The 13,249-nt window shown below is 44.3% G+C and overlaps 1 protein-coding gene across 1 annotated transcript in view; it reads left to right on the forward strand.

Annotated features, from left to right (window-relative positions):
• The window catches only part of SCD5 (stearoyl-CoA desaturase 5), a 155,306-nt gene that overhangs the window by 38,788 nt on the left and 103,269 nt on the right, over positions 1–13,249 (forward strand). The gene's annotated exons all lie outside the window — the stretch shown is intronic.

Raw genomic sequence — 13,249 nt, forward strand, 5'->3', positions numbered from 1 at the left:
TAATAGTAGAGATGACACATTTAAAAAATGTATAGGATGGTGTTAAGCAGTCCTTTTTGATCACATTGTTTAATATCCTCCCCTTTTGTCTGACCAGAGGACTCCGATGTGTTGACAGGTTCTCCTACTATGATCTGGAAATTCAATGACTTGACCCCTGTCCTGACCACCTCTTTTCATCTCTTTCAGCTCTCCTAACTCTCTATCTTCTATTAATTGTGTCCTTCCTGGGCCTTTAATCTGCACATCTCCACTTCATTTTTCTTGTTAGCTGCATTGTTCTAACTGTGGCTATGGACTAATTTCCAAGCTCTGAAGTAAAGGTTAAGATCCGGCTCTTTCCCTCCAGGCTATCTGAGAACAGCCTTTATCCAGACACTCCTGCACCCTCAGCTTTGGTCCTTGTGTCCGTCGGTGGTGGGAGTTTGCTGTCTGTCTTACGCTCTGCTCTTCTGTGCAAAGAAGGGTGTCTGCTCAGGCAGTTCTGTGTCCTGGTCTTTGAGGCTTTTCGTTTCTGTAACTATAAGGAGTGAAATATAGGTCAGCCTCACAGATGCCAGTGTTAAAAATAAAAGTTTCATCCCCAGGCTCTGCAGGTTTGTAGACTGGCACGGATTCCCCCCTTTCTACCAGCCCCCCTTCTAAATTGCTTCTTGGAGCTTAGCTGATGCCTCCCTCCGTATAAGAGGGAACCTGAAAATAGAAGAGGAGCTGAAATTATCTCCCTTGGCAGACTCCATACCAAAATGTGAAGACTGCCTGAATGGAAGTTGTGAATAGAAGTACTAAGCAGGCTTCCTCCCAGTTGTAGGGTGAGGCATTCTGACTGCTGGTAAGGGGCTCCTGGATGGAGCACAGCCCCTCTCCCTCCACCGACCGCCCAGCACGCCTCTCCCGCAGCAGCCCAGTGGCCAGGCAGTGGGGTTCTTCAACATTGATGAAAGGACCTCCAGTCTCACCTTTCTCAGTCCTAGTCCTCGAGTTTGAACTGTAACAATTTTCAGCCCTTTTTCTGTTATATTAAAATTCAGGAAGTGAAAAGCAGAGCCTCTTCATTTATTTTTCATGACCGCACATGTGTCTCCTCCTACGCTCCCATTCATTCTCCTCCTCCTCCCTCTCCGAGTCTGATTTCCCCATTTATGTTTTTTGCCTTCATTCCAGTTTGCCCTTCATACTCCTCCCAGACCAGGAGCTAAGTTTTCCTCCATGTGAAAAACCTGGGGCCTCTGAGAATCAGAGTCTTTGGATGGGTCCTCACCACTGCCCCCATTCTCAGGGCCTCACTTTTCAGGCCAGTCAGTGCTTTATCTGGGAGCAGATCCTAAGGAGCAAGGATAGTCTGACATTTGGGCTTTTCATATGCGTCTGTGGCGCCTTGGCAAATCTCAAAACCAGCTTCTGCCGGCCTTCCACAGCCGGTATCAATGTCACTTTTTTGCTGCAGGCCCTGGTGAGCCTCCAGGGGAAGCCTTCTCCCAGGGTTTCAAGGAAATGTAATATACCCTGTCTTGTCTTTTCATTGCTCTAAGTGGGGTTTTCTCAGAGATTTCTATCAGGACGGTATGTGCTGGCTGCTGTACCTATAAATAGGAATGCCAGGGAGAGGAAGACAGTGGAGGGGTCAGGAAGATGGGAGAGCATCTGACACACATGAGGTGGGTCAAGCAGACCCATATGCGTACCACGTTTTCTAAAGCTCTACTCCAGGCCAAATTAAATGATTTCTTTGAAAGCAGAGGAGGGCTCAAACAAGAGAGGCTCGGATGACGCACTGTGATCATAGCCTTCCCACGCCTCACTCCGCCAAAGAAGAGGGCCCAGGAAAGGGAAGCTCCCCCTGTTGGAGCCTGTTCTCTTGAGGAATCTAGGGCACATTGCTTTGTGGGTTTGAATTCAGCCCTACCACTGGCTTCTTTGTGACCTTGGGCAGGTCGCTGGGCCTCCATTTCCTGGTCTGTGAAACGGGACCATTGGGTGGACAGGGGGAGTGCTCCTCAGCTCTGGTTGTACAACAGAATCACTGTGGAGCCTTAAACTATACCAGCCTCCAGACACTGCTGATTAATTTGCTCTCAGATGAGGAGGCCTGGCTTGGGTAGGTTTTAAGCTCCGCAGCTGGTTCGTGCATGCAGTCAGGGCTGAGAAGTGCTGCCTATACCAGTGTCCCTCAAAGTGGAGTGTGCACTGAGTCACGTGCAGTCCTGTTAAAATGCAGCTGCTGACTCTAGGTTCTGGTGGGGCCAGAGGCTTGGCCCTCCTAGCAGGCTCCTGGGTGAGGCTGGAGGGGCTGGTGCGCAGACCATGCTCTGAGCGGCAAAGGCCGGCATGGTCTGCAGGCTGATCATACAGGCTTCTTTAATTATACTTGTGGTGGAAGCAGGGCAGGGAATAAGTGAAAGAGACATATTTTGATGGTAGTGTTTATGAGATCCCTTTTGTCACTGGGGCAAAGTGATGTTGTCTTTGGAAAAATGTTTATCTGGTGGGTAGGGTTCAGTTTATATCTGTTTTTAATGCTGAAGGAGGTTTATTTAGGGAAGAAAAGGAAAACAGTTGTAGCTGTATTCAGACACACACAACAAGATAGAAAGGCAGTGAATGAATGGGTGCTCAAAGGGTGAATATTCTCTGTTAAGTGAATCTTAGGGTTGGGAAAGTCAAAGGGCAACAAATGTGTGAGCCTCTGTGGGTTCAGTCATGGTGACTATATAAGAAGAGGGGCAGGTTTTATTCTGCTGGGGTTCAAGGTGAGGCTCTTGTTTCCCAGAGCAATGCAAAAGCCAGCAGATTCCATCTCCTCAGTCCTATCTTTTCCCTGTGTTAAGCAGCCATTTGCTCCAATTATTCTTGAATTATAGTGACAGCTTTTGCTTTATGCAAGGTTTCAAATCATCTGAACCTGGAGCAGAAGTAAAATTAAGCCTTTCATGCTCAGAACATTTCAGCTGGCTGCTTTTAAAAGGCTCTCTCATCTCCCCACCTCTTCTTACCTCCCCAGCCCTCCAACCTTACTGTGAGCGGCAGACACCAGGTTGGAGTGTCAAGATTCTGCATGCTTTCTGCACAATTACACATGTATTTTAAAGTCAAGGTCAGCCTTAGAGACATGTTGCCTGCAAATTACCTTGTTTTTTCTAATCTTTATACAACTGAAAATTCCCACACATCAACAAATTCTCCTGGTTTACCTTACATTTAATTAAGGTTAAATCCTTCAGACCTGTGGCAGTGATTCTCTTGATCACAGAATTATGGGGATATTTTTTGCTTCAGAGCAGATACCTAACAGAGCTGTATTTCTTGCTAAAATCCACAATCCAGGATTTTGTCCCTGCCTTATTTTCAGAGATGCCTCCAACTTGAAATTTAGGGGAAAAGAATGTTTTTCTAATGAAGATACTTTGCAATATAGAGAAAGGAAGAGGGAACTAACCAGACAGGGAACACAGGAGTGAGAAAACACCTGATTTCAGCACACAGGAAATAGTTTGGATTGTTCTTGTGTGAAACAATAGATAATGAGCTTCCTTAAAGGGAGTATTGAGTTTGTCTTTCATGTGGTAGGAGTGATTTTCTCACCCACTATGGCAGAATGGGTATTCTGAATTATTCTTTCCTCAAGAGGAAGGGATTTACCTCCCGCCTGTCCTGCCCATGGCCAAACGCCCCACCCCCAGTGAGATGTTTACCTGGAGACAGGCACTCACCGATGGCTCAGCACAAGGGAGCACCAGGGCCTGGGAGTGAGTGAGCCCAGGATCTTGGTTCCATTAGCTCAGTGCTCTGAGAAAGCTAACAAGCTAACACAGGCCTCCAGTGTTTTTTGTGATGACCTTAGAATTTGGAATTTGCGAAAGTAGTCCTTTATAGGAATGTTTTTCAAATTGCAGGTTCAACCCATTTTTTTTATCAGTTATAAAATCAATAGTTTGCAAACAGCATTTTAAAAAATGAAATAGAAGAGAATAGGAAATCAGAATATATCGCACAAATAAGGGCTAGTAATATTTATGTGTGTACTCGATGCAAATGTTTTTACTGAAATCATGGAAAAGAGAATTTCAAATACTTTAGAGTTGTATATTCCTAGGCCAAGAAGGCAAAGATATTTCATCTTGTATTCCAGCTTTAATGTTTTATTTTGTAGTGGCTGGCCAGGATACTGTACTGAAAACAATTCAAAGGTGGTGTCTAGACTCAGGTCAAAAGTGCCATCATAGATTAGCAATGTTCAACATCGCTTACAGCAGGAATATGGGGCCACACGGTCGGTGTATCTGACATCCCTGTGGAAAGGCCTATGCAAGCAATAAAGGTAGCTGCCACTAGGCAAATTGCAGTGCCTGGTTTATTATTAATTGGGTCAACACGCTTTCCTGGGTGTGACTAACCTTAGGAGATGGAAGCTATACCTGTGTGTGTATATACATGTATATGTGCATGTACCCATACACATGTAGATACATGCATACTTTATTATGGTTTTTCCATTACAACTAACCTCATCAGAATGAAAAGCATAGTTACTATTTGCTAGTGAGATAGTTTAAGCCATTTCAACTTAGTAAGTAGTTTTGAAAGATACTTTTTAGACTAATCTAATTGATTTCCTTATAGAAAGTAAAAGTTTTCCTTGTTAACTCTTCTGCTCAAACACAGACATTTGTAACTTGCATTTGAAAACTGCATACACATTTGAAAATTGCATACACAGAGAAGTTACCTTCCTGACTGGTGTTCCTAGGGTCTGGCTTTCCTCAGTCCTGTGAGACCCTAAGATTTAGTGAAATGGAAAGAAAACATTTAAAGCAATACCAATAATCAGGGCCTCCTGACACACAATAACCATATGAGTGTCCCCATGAAATGGAGAGTGCAGGTGTTGTCCTCAAGCTCCTCCCCCTGCACACACATCTGCTCGTGCATTTATTCCACAATTCTATTACTACTGTGGCCTTACTGTGTGCTTCACACTATGCTTACATGGCTCTCTGCTAAGCACTTAGGACACAGTGGAAAGCAAAACCAGACCTGGCCCCCATTCTCATGAAGGTTGAAGACGGGTGGGAGATTCAAATAGTTACAAAGATGAATATATTAGTGGGGTGGGAGGAAGGAACACAGATCTAAGAGAACATAACAGAGACACCAACCTAGACCAGGGCCTGCTCTCTGTGCATGTGTCACTACGGTCAGGACCTCTGGGGAGATGTATCTTCAGTGTTTCTGCAGAGCTTTAAAGACCTTTGTCCACAGATCCCTTGGCAAACAATTATGCTTGAGCTTAAACATGAGATTGGCACTGCATGAAAAATGGGTTCGAACCCTTCCTACCTGCCCACCCCAGACCTTAGTATCAGTTCTTCCTCCTCTTTGCCTGTAGTACTTTATCTTAAAACAGACACAATCAACTGCCTTTTGATCCCACAACTCTTTTTTGCTACAAGCCATTCTGTGGCGGCAGGCAGACGGAGAGCTGTCCTCCTCAAGACTTGAAAAGGCTCCTCATGTCATTCCTGGATCTTTAAGAACATTTTTCTGGAGTAATTTGATTAGCCTTGATGAACATTCTCAGCCATTGTCCCCACCCCCATCACATGCTTAATCTTCACAAAGTGTGCTTATTTGCTTCTAATTTCAAATTCCTTTTTAATCACCTCTTATGTATGTGAACCAGTAATTTAAAAAAATTTATATTGAGGTATGAAACAAGAAAATGCACAAATCTTAGTGTATAGCTTGATGAATTTTGAGTGAACCAGTAATTTTTAGGTAGATTTATCGGATATAGTATCTCTTCATGTGTTGCTCCCTGAGACTGTTAGGTGCCTCTTCCTGGTGTCTAGTCTCTGCACTCACCTGCCTTTAAACAGAGAATGGAGGGGTGGGTCTCAGAGCCATCAGCATGGGAGACAATGCGGTACAGAGCTCAGGTGCCTTCAAAGGGCTGTTTCATACCAACTCAGGCTTTCAGCCACCTTCCGTGATAATAGTAAGGAAGCAAACATTTTCGTGGGCTATGTGCCATCCATTGAGCTGTGTACTTTATGGGCTGTTTTTAAGTAATCCTCACTATGATTATATGAGGCAAATCCTAATATTCTGCTTACTGATAGGGAAACCAAGCCTTAGAGACCTTTTGTAACTTGCCACAGTTACACGGTTAGTAAGTATAGAACACAGATTTGAACCCAGGAAGTTGATTCCAGTGTTCTTACTCTTAGTCACTATGCTTATTGCCTTCCCAAATCAATATACAGTCTGCTTAGGGGTAGAAAGCCTGAAGTCATTTCAGATGAATAGCTCTCGAGTCAGCATGGGGCCAAAATGGACAATTTTAGACACCACATAAGGCAGTTCTTTAATGATTTCTAGGGCAGTGATTCATATCTTACCATCACAGCTTTCCTTCAAACAGGAGTCTGTGGCATAGTTAGTTGGACGCCTTAGAGTGAAATTATATTATGTTGGCCCTTAGGGCCATTTCTCTGAGTCTAGCTAGCCTCATGGTGTAGCTTCTGCCCTGCAAGATGGATGTTATGTTTTTGTAATATGAAGATAGATACTCAGCAGTTTCTAAGAATGAAACATTGCCCATTTGGCCCAAATTGTGTTGCTGTCTACTTTTCTATATATGTACATGTTTTATTTCCTTAAATAGGCTGTTAGCTTCTTGAGAACAGTGTCCTTAGTGACTCACATATCATGGTGAATAATCCTTATCGATGAGAGCGATGATATTGACAGAAGCCATGCTGCCTCCTCCCTCTGGCCTTTTCCACTGAAGAGTGTTGCTCACTGAGTACATGACTGGCTGCCCATTAACTAGCCTGCAGTCTGATGATAAATTTAGCACATTGAGTTCTCTTTGTTTCTTCCCATTTTGCTTTGTTCTTTCATCAACCTCTGTAAATTCACTTGTACTGTAGGTTCTTGGGCTCAGAATTTTTGGGATCCTATATAGCAAGGCCCATATTCTATATCTAAGTATCTACAGATTTTATAATATATTTTAAAATTCCACTTTGCTGGAATAATAAATATGCTTTACAGCATTTTCCCCACATAGCTCAGGGATTGCAGCAGATGTGTTAATGCTCAGCCAGGCAGGTGTTATAAATAAATATAATTGCCTATTGATTATTTGAACTTAAAATCCTGGCATCCTTGGCCTGGCAATGTAGAAGTAAACACAGCTGAATCTGATGTCCTCATCTAGCAGACCCAAAAAAAAGGGTGGAAATAGTGAAGGTACATTTTTGTGTCCTCTCGTGCCACCATGCCCTGTGCTTCCTGAGTCAAATAAGCCCTTATGTCTCAGTCTGGCAAATTGTTCCACAGGCAAATGTTTCCCTTCTGGTTTCTGGAGAGTAGAAGGTTCCTTCTCATAATTTTTCTCTCCCCCTAGTTTGGCTCTGTCTAAATTCTGGTCCCCATTTAAGACTTTGAAAGTTGAATTCCCCTTTTAGGTTAAAATGGGCCTAATAAACTGATTAAATTCTTCCCAGCCCTAAATGCCTTGCTGATTCTGGGGGAGTACTCCTTTACACAGTAACAGGAGCAAAAGCTTCCATTTGGATTCCCAGGTGATTCACTTTTCCCCAGCAGTGTAATCTTCCTGTCTTCACAAGTCACTGAATTTGTCCTTTTGAGATTAGCTACACTGTGGTCTCAAGCATCAGCTCTTCCTTTCTCTCTTCGTGAAGCCATAGGCCTGCACCAAAACCTTCCAGATGGGTGCTGGGTTCTTAATGTACCTGCTCCACATTTCCACCTTCATTGGTATCGTGTTTTCTCCCTGTGCCAGTGACTGGAATGAGGTGCCCTGGGAAATGCCTGCATGGAGAGAAGGACCCACAGACAGTTTGACAAATGGCACATTGTTGGCTGGCCTAGCCCTGGTTATCCATATTTAATGCTTGCAATTATGGGCAGCTTTGCAACAGCTGGCATAACAATGATGATAGTTGGCATCTTTTTGAACATGTACCATGTGCCAGCAATGATGTTAAATACTTGAATAAGCATCTCATTTAATTTTCACAAAATCCTGTGAGGAAGCTACTGTTATCATGACCACTTTATGTAAGAAGAAATTAAGTGAGTTTGGAGAATTTAAATAGCTTGTAAGCGGTACGGCTAGCATTTAGACCCAGTGGGCCTAGTCCTAAAACCCCACAGCAGAGTGTAAGTAAAGGCCTGAGCTTTGGCACCAGGGAGTCCCAAGTCAGAATGTAGGCTCAGACCTTCCCCAGCACTGAGTCTCAGGGGGGTCAGTCCTTTACTTTCTCAAGTGCCAGGTGCCTGACTTGTAGCTGTAAATACTGTCATCCACCTTTCAGAGTTATTGTGAAAAGTATGATTAACGTAATGAAGTGCTTCACACTGTGCATGGCACATAGTAGGTACTCAATCTATGGTAAATATTATAATTCTTCTTAACTTATGCTCGACTGTGCTTAACTGTCTGCCACTTACTCTGTCATATCGTCTTCAAACATATGCTTTCTGTTGAACTATGCTTTAGTCCCTTGCCTCTACCTTCTCAGTCACCTTCTAGTTGTCCAGATTTTTGTGGAACATGTAAAAATACTTGAAAGAAGGACTTGTGGTATGGAGTGGGCTAATCAGTCAGTGTCGCTGAATCTCTTAAAAATTGAAGTACAAACTTGATTGATTGAAAAAAGGAAATTCAAGTCCCAGTTTAAGTTTATCCTTGATAATCCATTCTGGTGGTCCAAAATATGCCATTGTGGGTCTGGGTGTGACCTGTGAGATGCCTTCACAGCCCTAATGGGTTCCAGTGCAGAGTCTGAAAACCACTGCCAGACCTTCTCTATTGTGAGATGGACACATTCAGGCTGCCTTCACCTGATGCCCAAAACATGCCCTTCATGTCTCCCCTTGTTTTGATGCTATTATGAAAGCCAAAAAGAAAAAAAAAAAAGGGCAAAGTGCACATCAGAGAGTGGGAATTTTCTCCAGAAAAGAGAGATTTTACATCATCCCGTCTCACCAAAAGCACTGTCATCTTAATTCACTGAGAGGCACACCTCAGATGAGGAGAGCTCTAGCCCGGTTATCTGGGGTGTCTTTTTGGATAATTTCCTCTGGTTCTCATTTTCCTGCAATCTAGTATTGCTTCCATAATTTTCTAATTCAAATACAATGGAAACCACTCAGTCCCCCAATTTCTTTCATGTACTGCTCAGCATGTCTGACTCCAGTTGTCATAGGAACTCAATTCTGGTCCCTCAGGTTGTGGGCAGCAGTTTCACAAAGCAATTATTACTAATAAGGAAAACTCATATAGCACTTATTTTAGCCTGGCACAGTTCTATGCTCTGTATAGGTTATTAAGTAATTTTATTTTCACAACAACTTTAGGAGGTAGGTACTATTAATAGTCCTATTTTGCAAAGAAAGAAGGGGAAGTATAGATCCAATAGCTTACCTATGCTCATGGCTGGTATTTGATCCTACGTAGCCTGAATTTAGTGTCCATCCTCTTAACCACCACTCCATACTGCCTCTTACCGACCTCAGTTACAAGCAATCCTCTCTGATACTTTCTAATCTACTCTGTATTACTTTATTTTTTAAATGATGTCTGGGTGTGACTCTCGAAATGCTTTCACAACTGTAACAGGTTCCGACATGAAATTTGAAAACCATTGTTTAGATCCCCTGGTGGCCGAAACACCTCAGTTATGTCTTCCCTTGTTCTGATGCCATGCTCACCCAGCAACTCAGTGCTGAGGACTTGGCCTGCCATGGTGGTCTGCCTGCCAGGAAAGAATGTGTTCATTGTATGGACTTCCAGTATCCCCATGAATTAGTAAACTGCCTGTGGTTTAGGCTGGATAATGCAAATCTGCCAAGAAATGGGTCCTTGAGAAGTAGAGTGAGTGGATCAGACAGCAGTCTCAGCGAGGCCCTAGACCTTGACAAAATCTTCAAGGTGCACCCAGTGGAATCTTCTGTAGAACAGCCTGCAAGATCTCTTTCTGAGGTGCTGATTCCCAGCACCGAGGAGGGGCCCTGGGAGCATGATTTAAACTTGCATGGCACTGAGCCTCATTTATTCCCATCAGAAATAGAGCTCAGCACCCTTGTTCTTCATTTAATGTATGTCTTCGTGACCTCACATATCTTTCTGCAGAAAAGAAATTAATGCTCCTTTCCTACCTCAGCTTTATTATGCTACATGAATAAATGCAATGCATCCTCTGCAAATAATTGGCTGAAATTCGATCCCTTTCCCTCTCAGTCCAGCCACTCTCTCTCCTGAGATGGTACCCAATGGGGCCATGTATTCATGCATTATGCATCTCCATGATCATGCATTAAATTCTTGAGAACTACCAGGTGATACCTAAATTCTTCAAGCATGTTTGGTTATGCTAAATAATTGATTGCATCTTTTATTTATAAAAATTTACTTGCTGGAAGTTCAGACGTAGGTTCTGCCAACCCATCTTCTCTATTAGATTTCAACTTCCAGGCATGAAGTCCAAAACGTCACCTACAGATTTCTGTCTTTGAAAGTTCTTAGGCGGGTAGCCAGGTAAAGTCCTGCATTCCAGACAAGTGAGACTGGCCTGGAGCCAACAGACACCTGTGCTGACCTCACGGGCATGGGGATAAAGCTTGGCAGGGCTTTACATGCCTGGGAAGACCTATTTCCAAGTTCATAGCCTCAATAGCTGCTGTGTCTTAAGTGAAGAGCAGCTAGGACTTTCTGGGCCTGGATAAACATGATCGTGTGATAAGTAGTAAACCCACCTAGTTTGTCCGAGTCAGAGGATAATGTAAGCAAAGAAAAATATGGGATAATCATCTGGGGGAAAAGAAAAAAGCACAAAGGGAACCTTTTCTGTCTTTTGAACACTGTATTCCGGAGAAATCATAAAGAGACAAAATAAATGTAACTCGCACATCCAACAAACACAATTAATGATGTACTAAAAATATGACCTTTTATTCCCCTGTTGCCCTTTTAAATTTTATTTAATAGGAGAAGGTTGATGTGAAAACTCAGCAAGCCAGTGACTTTTTAACTCCTTATTAGGAAATAGGCAGTACTCATGTCATTCTAAGTTGCAGTCTGTCTCAACTCAGAAATTAGAATGTCCAGCCCAAGGTGAGAATTAAACCTTTGAACCTGATTCGGTGTCAGCCCTTTCTCATCTCAAGCCAGCTGGCTGGGGTCTGTTGTAGGGGAAGGGCTGGCGGGCAGATGGCAGCCTTTCTGTGGTCTCTGCTTTATGCTTGCTTTTTTTCCTGCTTGTAGTTCTGACCGCTAGCTGGTTTCTGAGCTCCCCAGGACTGGATGGCAGCTGGGGGGTCAGGGACGAGGAAATCAGGAAAGCTGGTTTCCCCCTCACTGAGCCTGGCTGGAGTCTGACGTAGTCCCTCCCTTGTTGGCATTGGGATAGGTTCCCCAGAGACCCCCATTACCTCTCCTGTGGTTCTCTGGGCACAGGGAGATACATCTTTATCCCAGGAGGGCCCTTCGGATTTCTTTCTAAGACTTCAGCAATCCAGTGCCCACCTCCAGCTTCTTGCTGCTGGGGTCTGTCTGCCCCTCTAGGTGGTCCTGTGAGACAGGATACAAGCTGACCACATCCAGCTCTCTCTTCCAAAGGACCACATTTTGTCCACAGGACACACTTTACCCAAGAAACCTCACAAAGGCAGACCAGTCCCTGCATGCCCCCCACGCTGCTGTCACAGCCCACTCAAGGTGTTGAAAGCCCAAGTCTGGGACAAGGTAGGTGTACCATTTCCCAGCTGGTTTTTAAACTCTCCAGGTGTTCCACACACACCTGCTTCACTGGGCTTGAGATGAAGGAGATACAGCTCCAGACCCTCTTTCCTTGGGGGCATTAAAGGGGATACTTACAGCTCATTAACAGCTCTTCTTTTAGAAAGCTCTTCACCTCTCTCTCTTGCCCTGCATCCCTTTTTTACACTCATGATCCTTTTTCATACCCTTGATCGGATGAGGCATCCAGGAGTGATGGAGCTGGATCTTGGTAATTTCCATTGTGAATTCTGTATAAGGAGGTTTGCTTCACATTCATGTCTGTATCTGATATCTTTATATTGGTGCCTCAGTCAAAACAGAGACAGAATCTAGTATCTTAATTCCATAGACAATAGAGAAGAAGGTTAAAAAGAATGAGCATTTCAGCTGTCTGTTGCTGCCTAACACTGAAACTGAGTAGCTTAAAACCACGCTGTTGTATCATTTCTCACGGTTCTGGTTGGCTGGGCTGCTCATCTGCCACCCTCACCTGGGTCCCCCACCCCCACAGAGGTGCTCAGCCAGAGGGTCAGCCTTCACCCACATGGCTGGCACTTGGCACCACTGTTCTTATTCTCATGGCTTCTCTTTGTCTGGTAGTGAAACCAGCTTTCTTTCATGGTGATCAGGGCAGTGTTTCAAGAGACCAGAGCTGAAGCTATAAGGCCTCTTGAGGCCTGGGCTCTGGATATCCCACAGTGTCATGATCATACATTCTGTTGGGTGAAGCAAAAAATCAGAAGACCAGCCTAGATACTCAAGAGGTGGGAAAACAGACTTCCACCATTAGCATGGACAGTCTTTGGCTTTCCCAGCTTCACTGCAGAGAATTCTACCTCTGCCAGCTCTGGTTCTAGCCTTTTTCTGAGCAGATTTGCAGTAGAGGATTAGGGGAGGATTAAAACGAGTCTGTTTTGGTTTGATTGGCTTATATTTGGAAGGGTAAAAGGAAAGGGAAAAGGAAAGATCCAGGAAGGGGAAGAAAAAGGAGAGCCGCCTGTGGGGGCCTTTGGGAAAGCACCTGGGGAGGGGACATAGGCTGGGAGGGGAGTCCCTGGCTCATCGACCAGACCAGGCTGTCTCAGGAAGGTACAGGCAGTCATTACCTCTGCGTGTACTGGAGCCCGAGACGCTCTGAAGCTCGCTGAAAATGGGCCTCTTCACAGATCAGATTCCTCTTCTCCCCCTGCCCCCTGGAAACACTTCCCACCGCCATGCGTTCTCTCCTCTGACTTTGTGCCCTCAAGGATGGCGACAAGGAGAGGTGCAGGGCGCCAGCCAAACAAGCCCATCTTCAGATATGTGGCTGCAGGAAGAGGTGAGTGGAAGGAGCAAGGGAACCAGGGAGATCACCAGCTCTATTGCTCTGCTCTGCTGCTCGGGGTTTTTCATTTTTTTAACCACTTCTGAAGGCTCTTCAGAACTGGTTTCAAGCCT

The sequence above is a fragment of the Manis javanica genome, chromosome 5 (genome assembly GCF_040802235.1).
Source record: "Manis javanica isolate MJ-LG chromosome 5, MJ_LKY, whole genome shotgun sequence".
Lineage (NCBI taxonomy): Eukaryota > Metazoa > Chordata > Mammalia > Pholidota > Manidae > Manis > Manis javanica.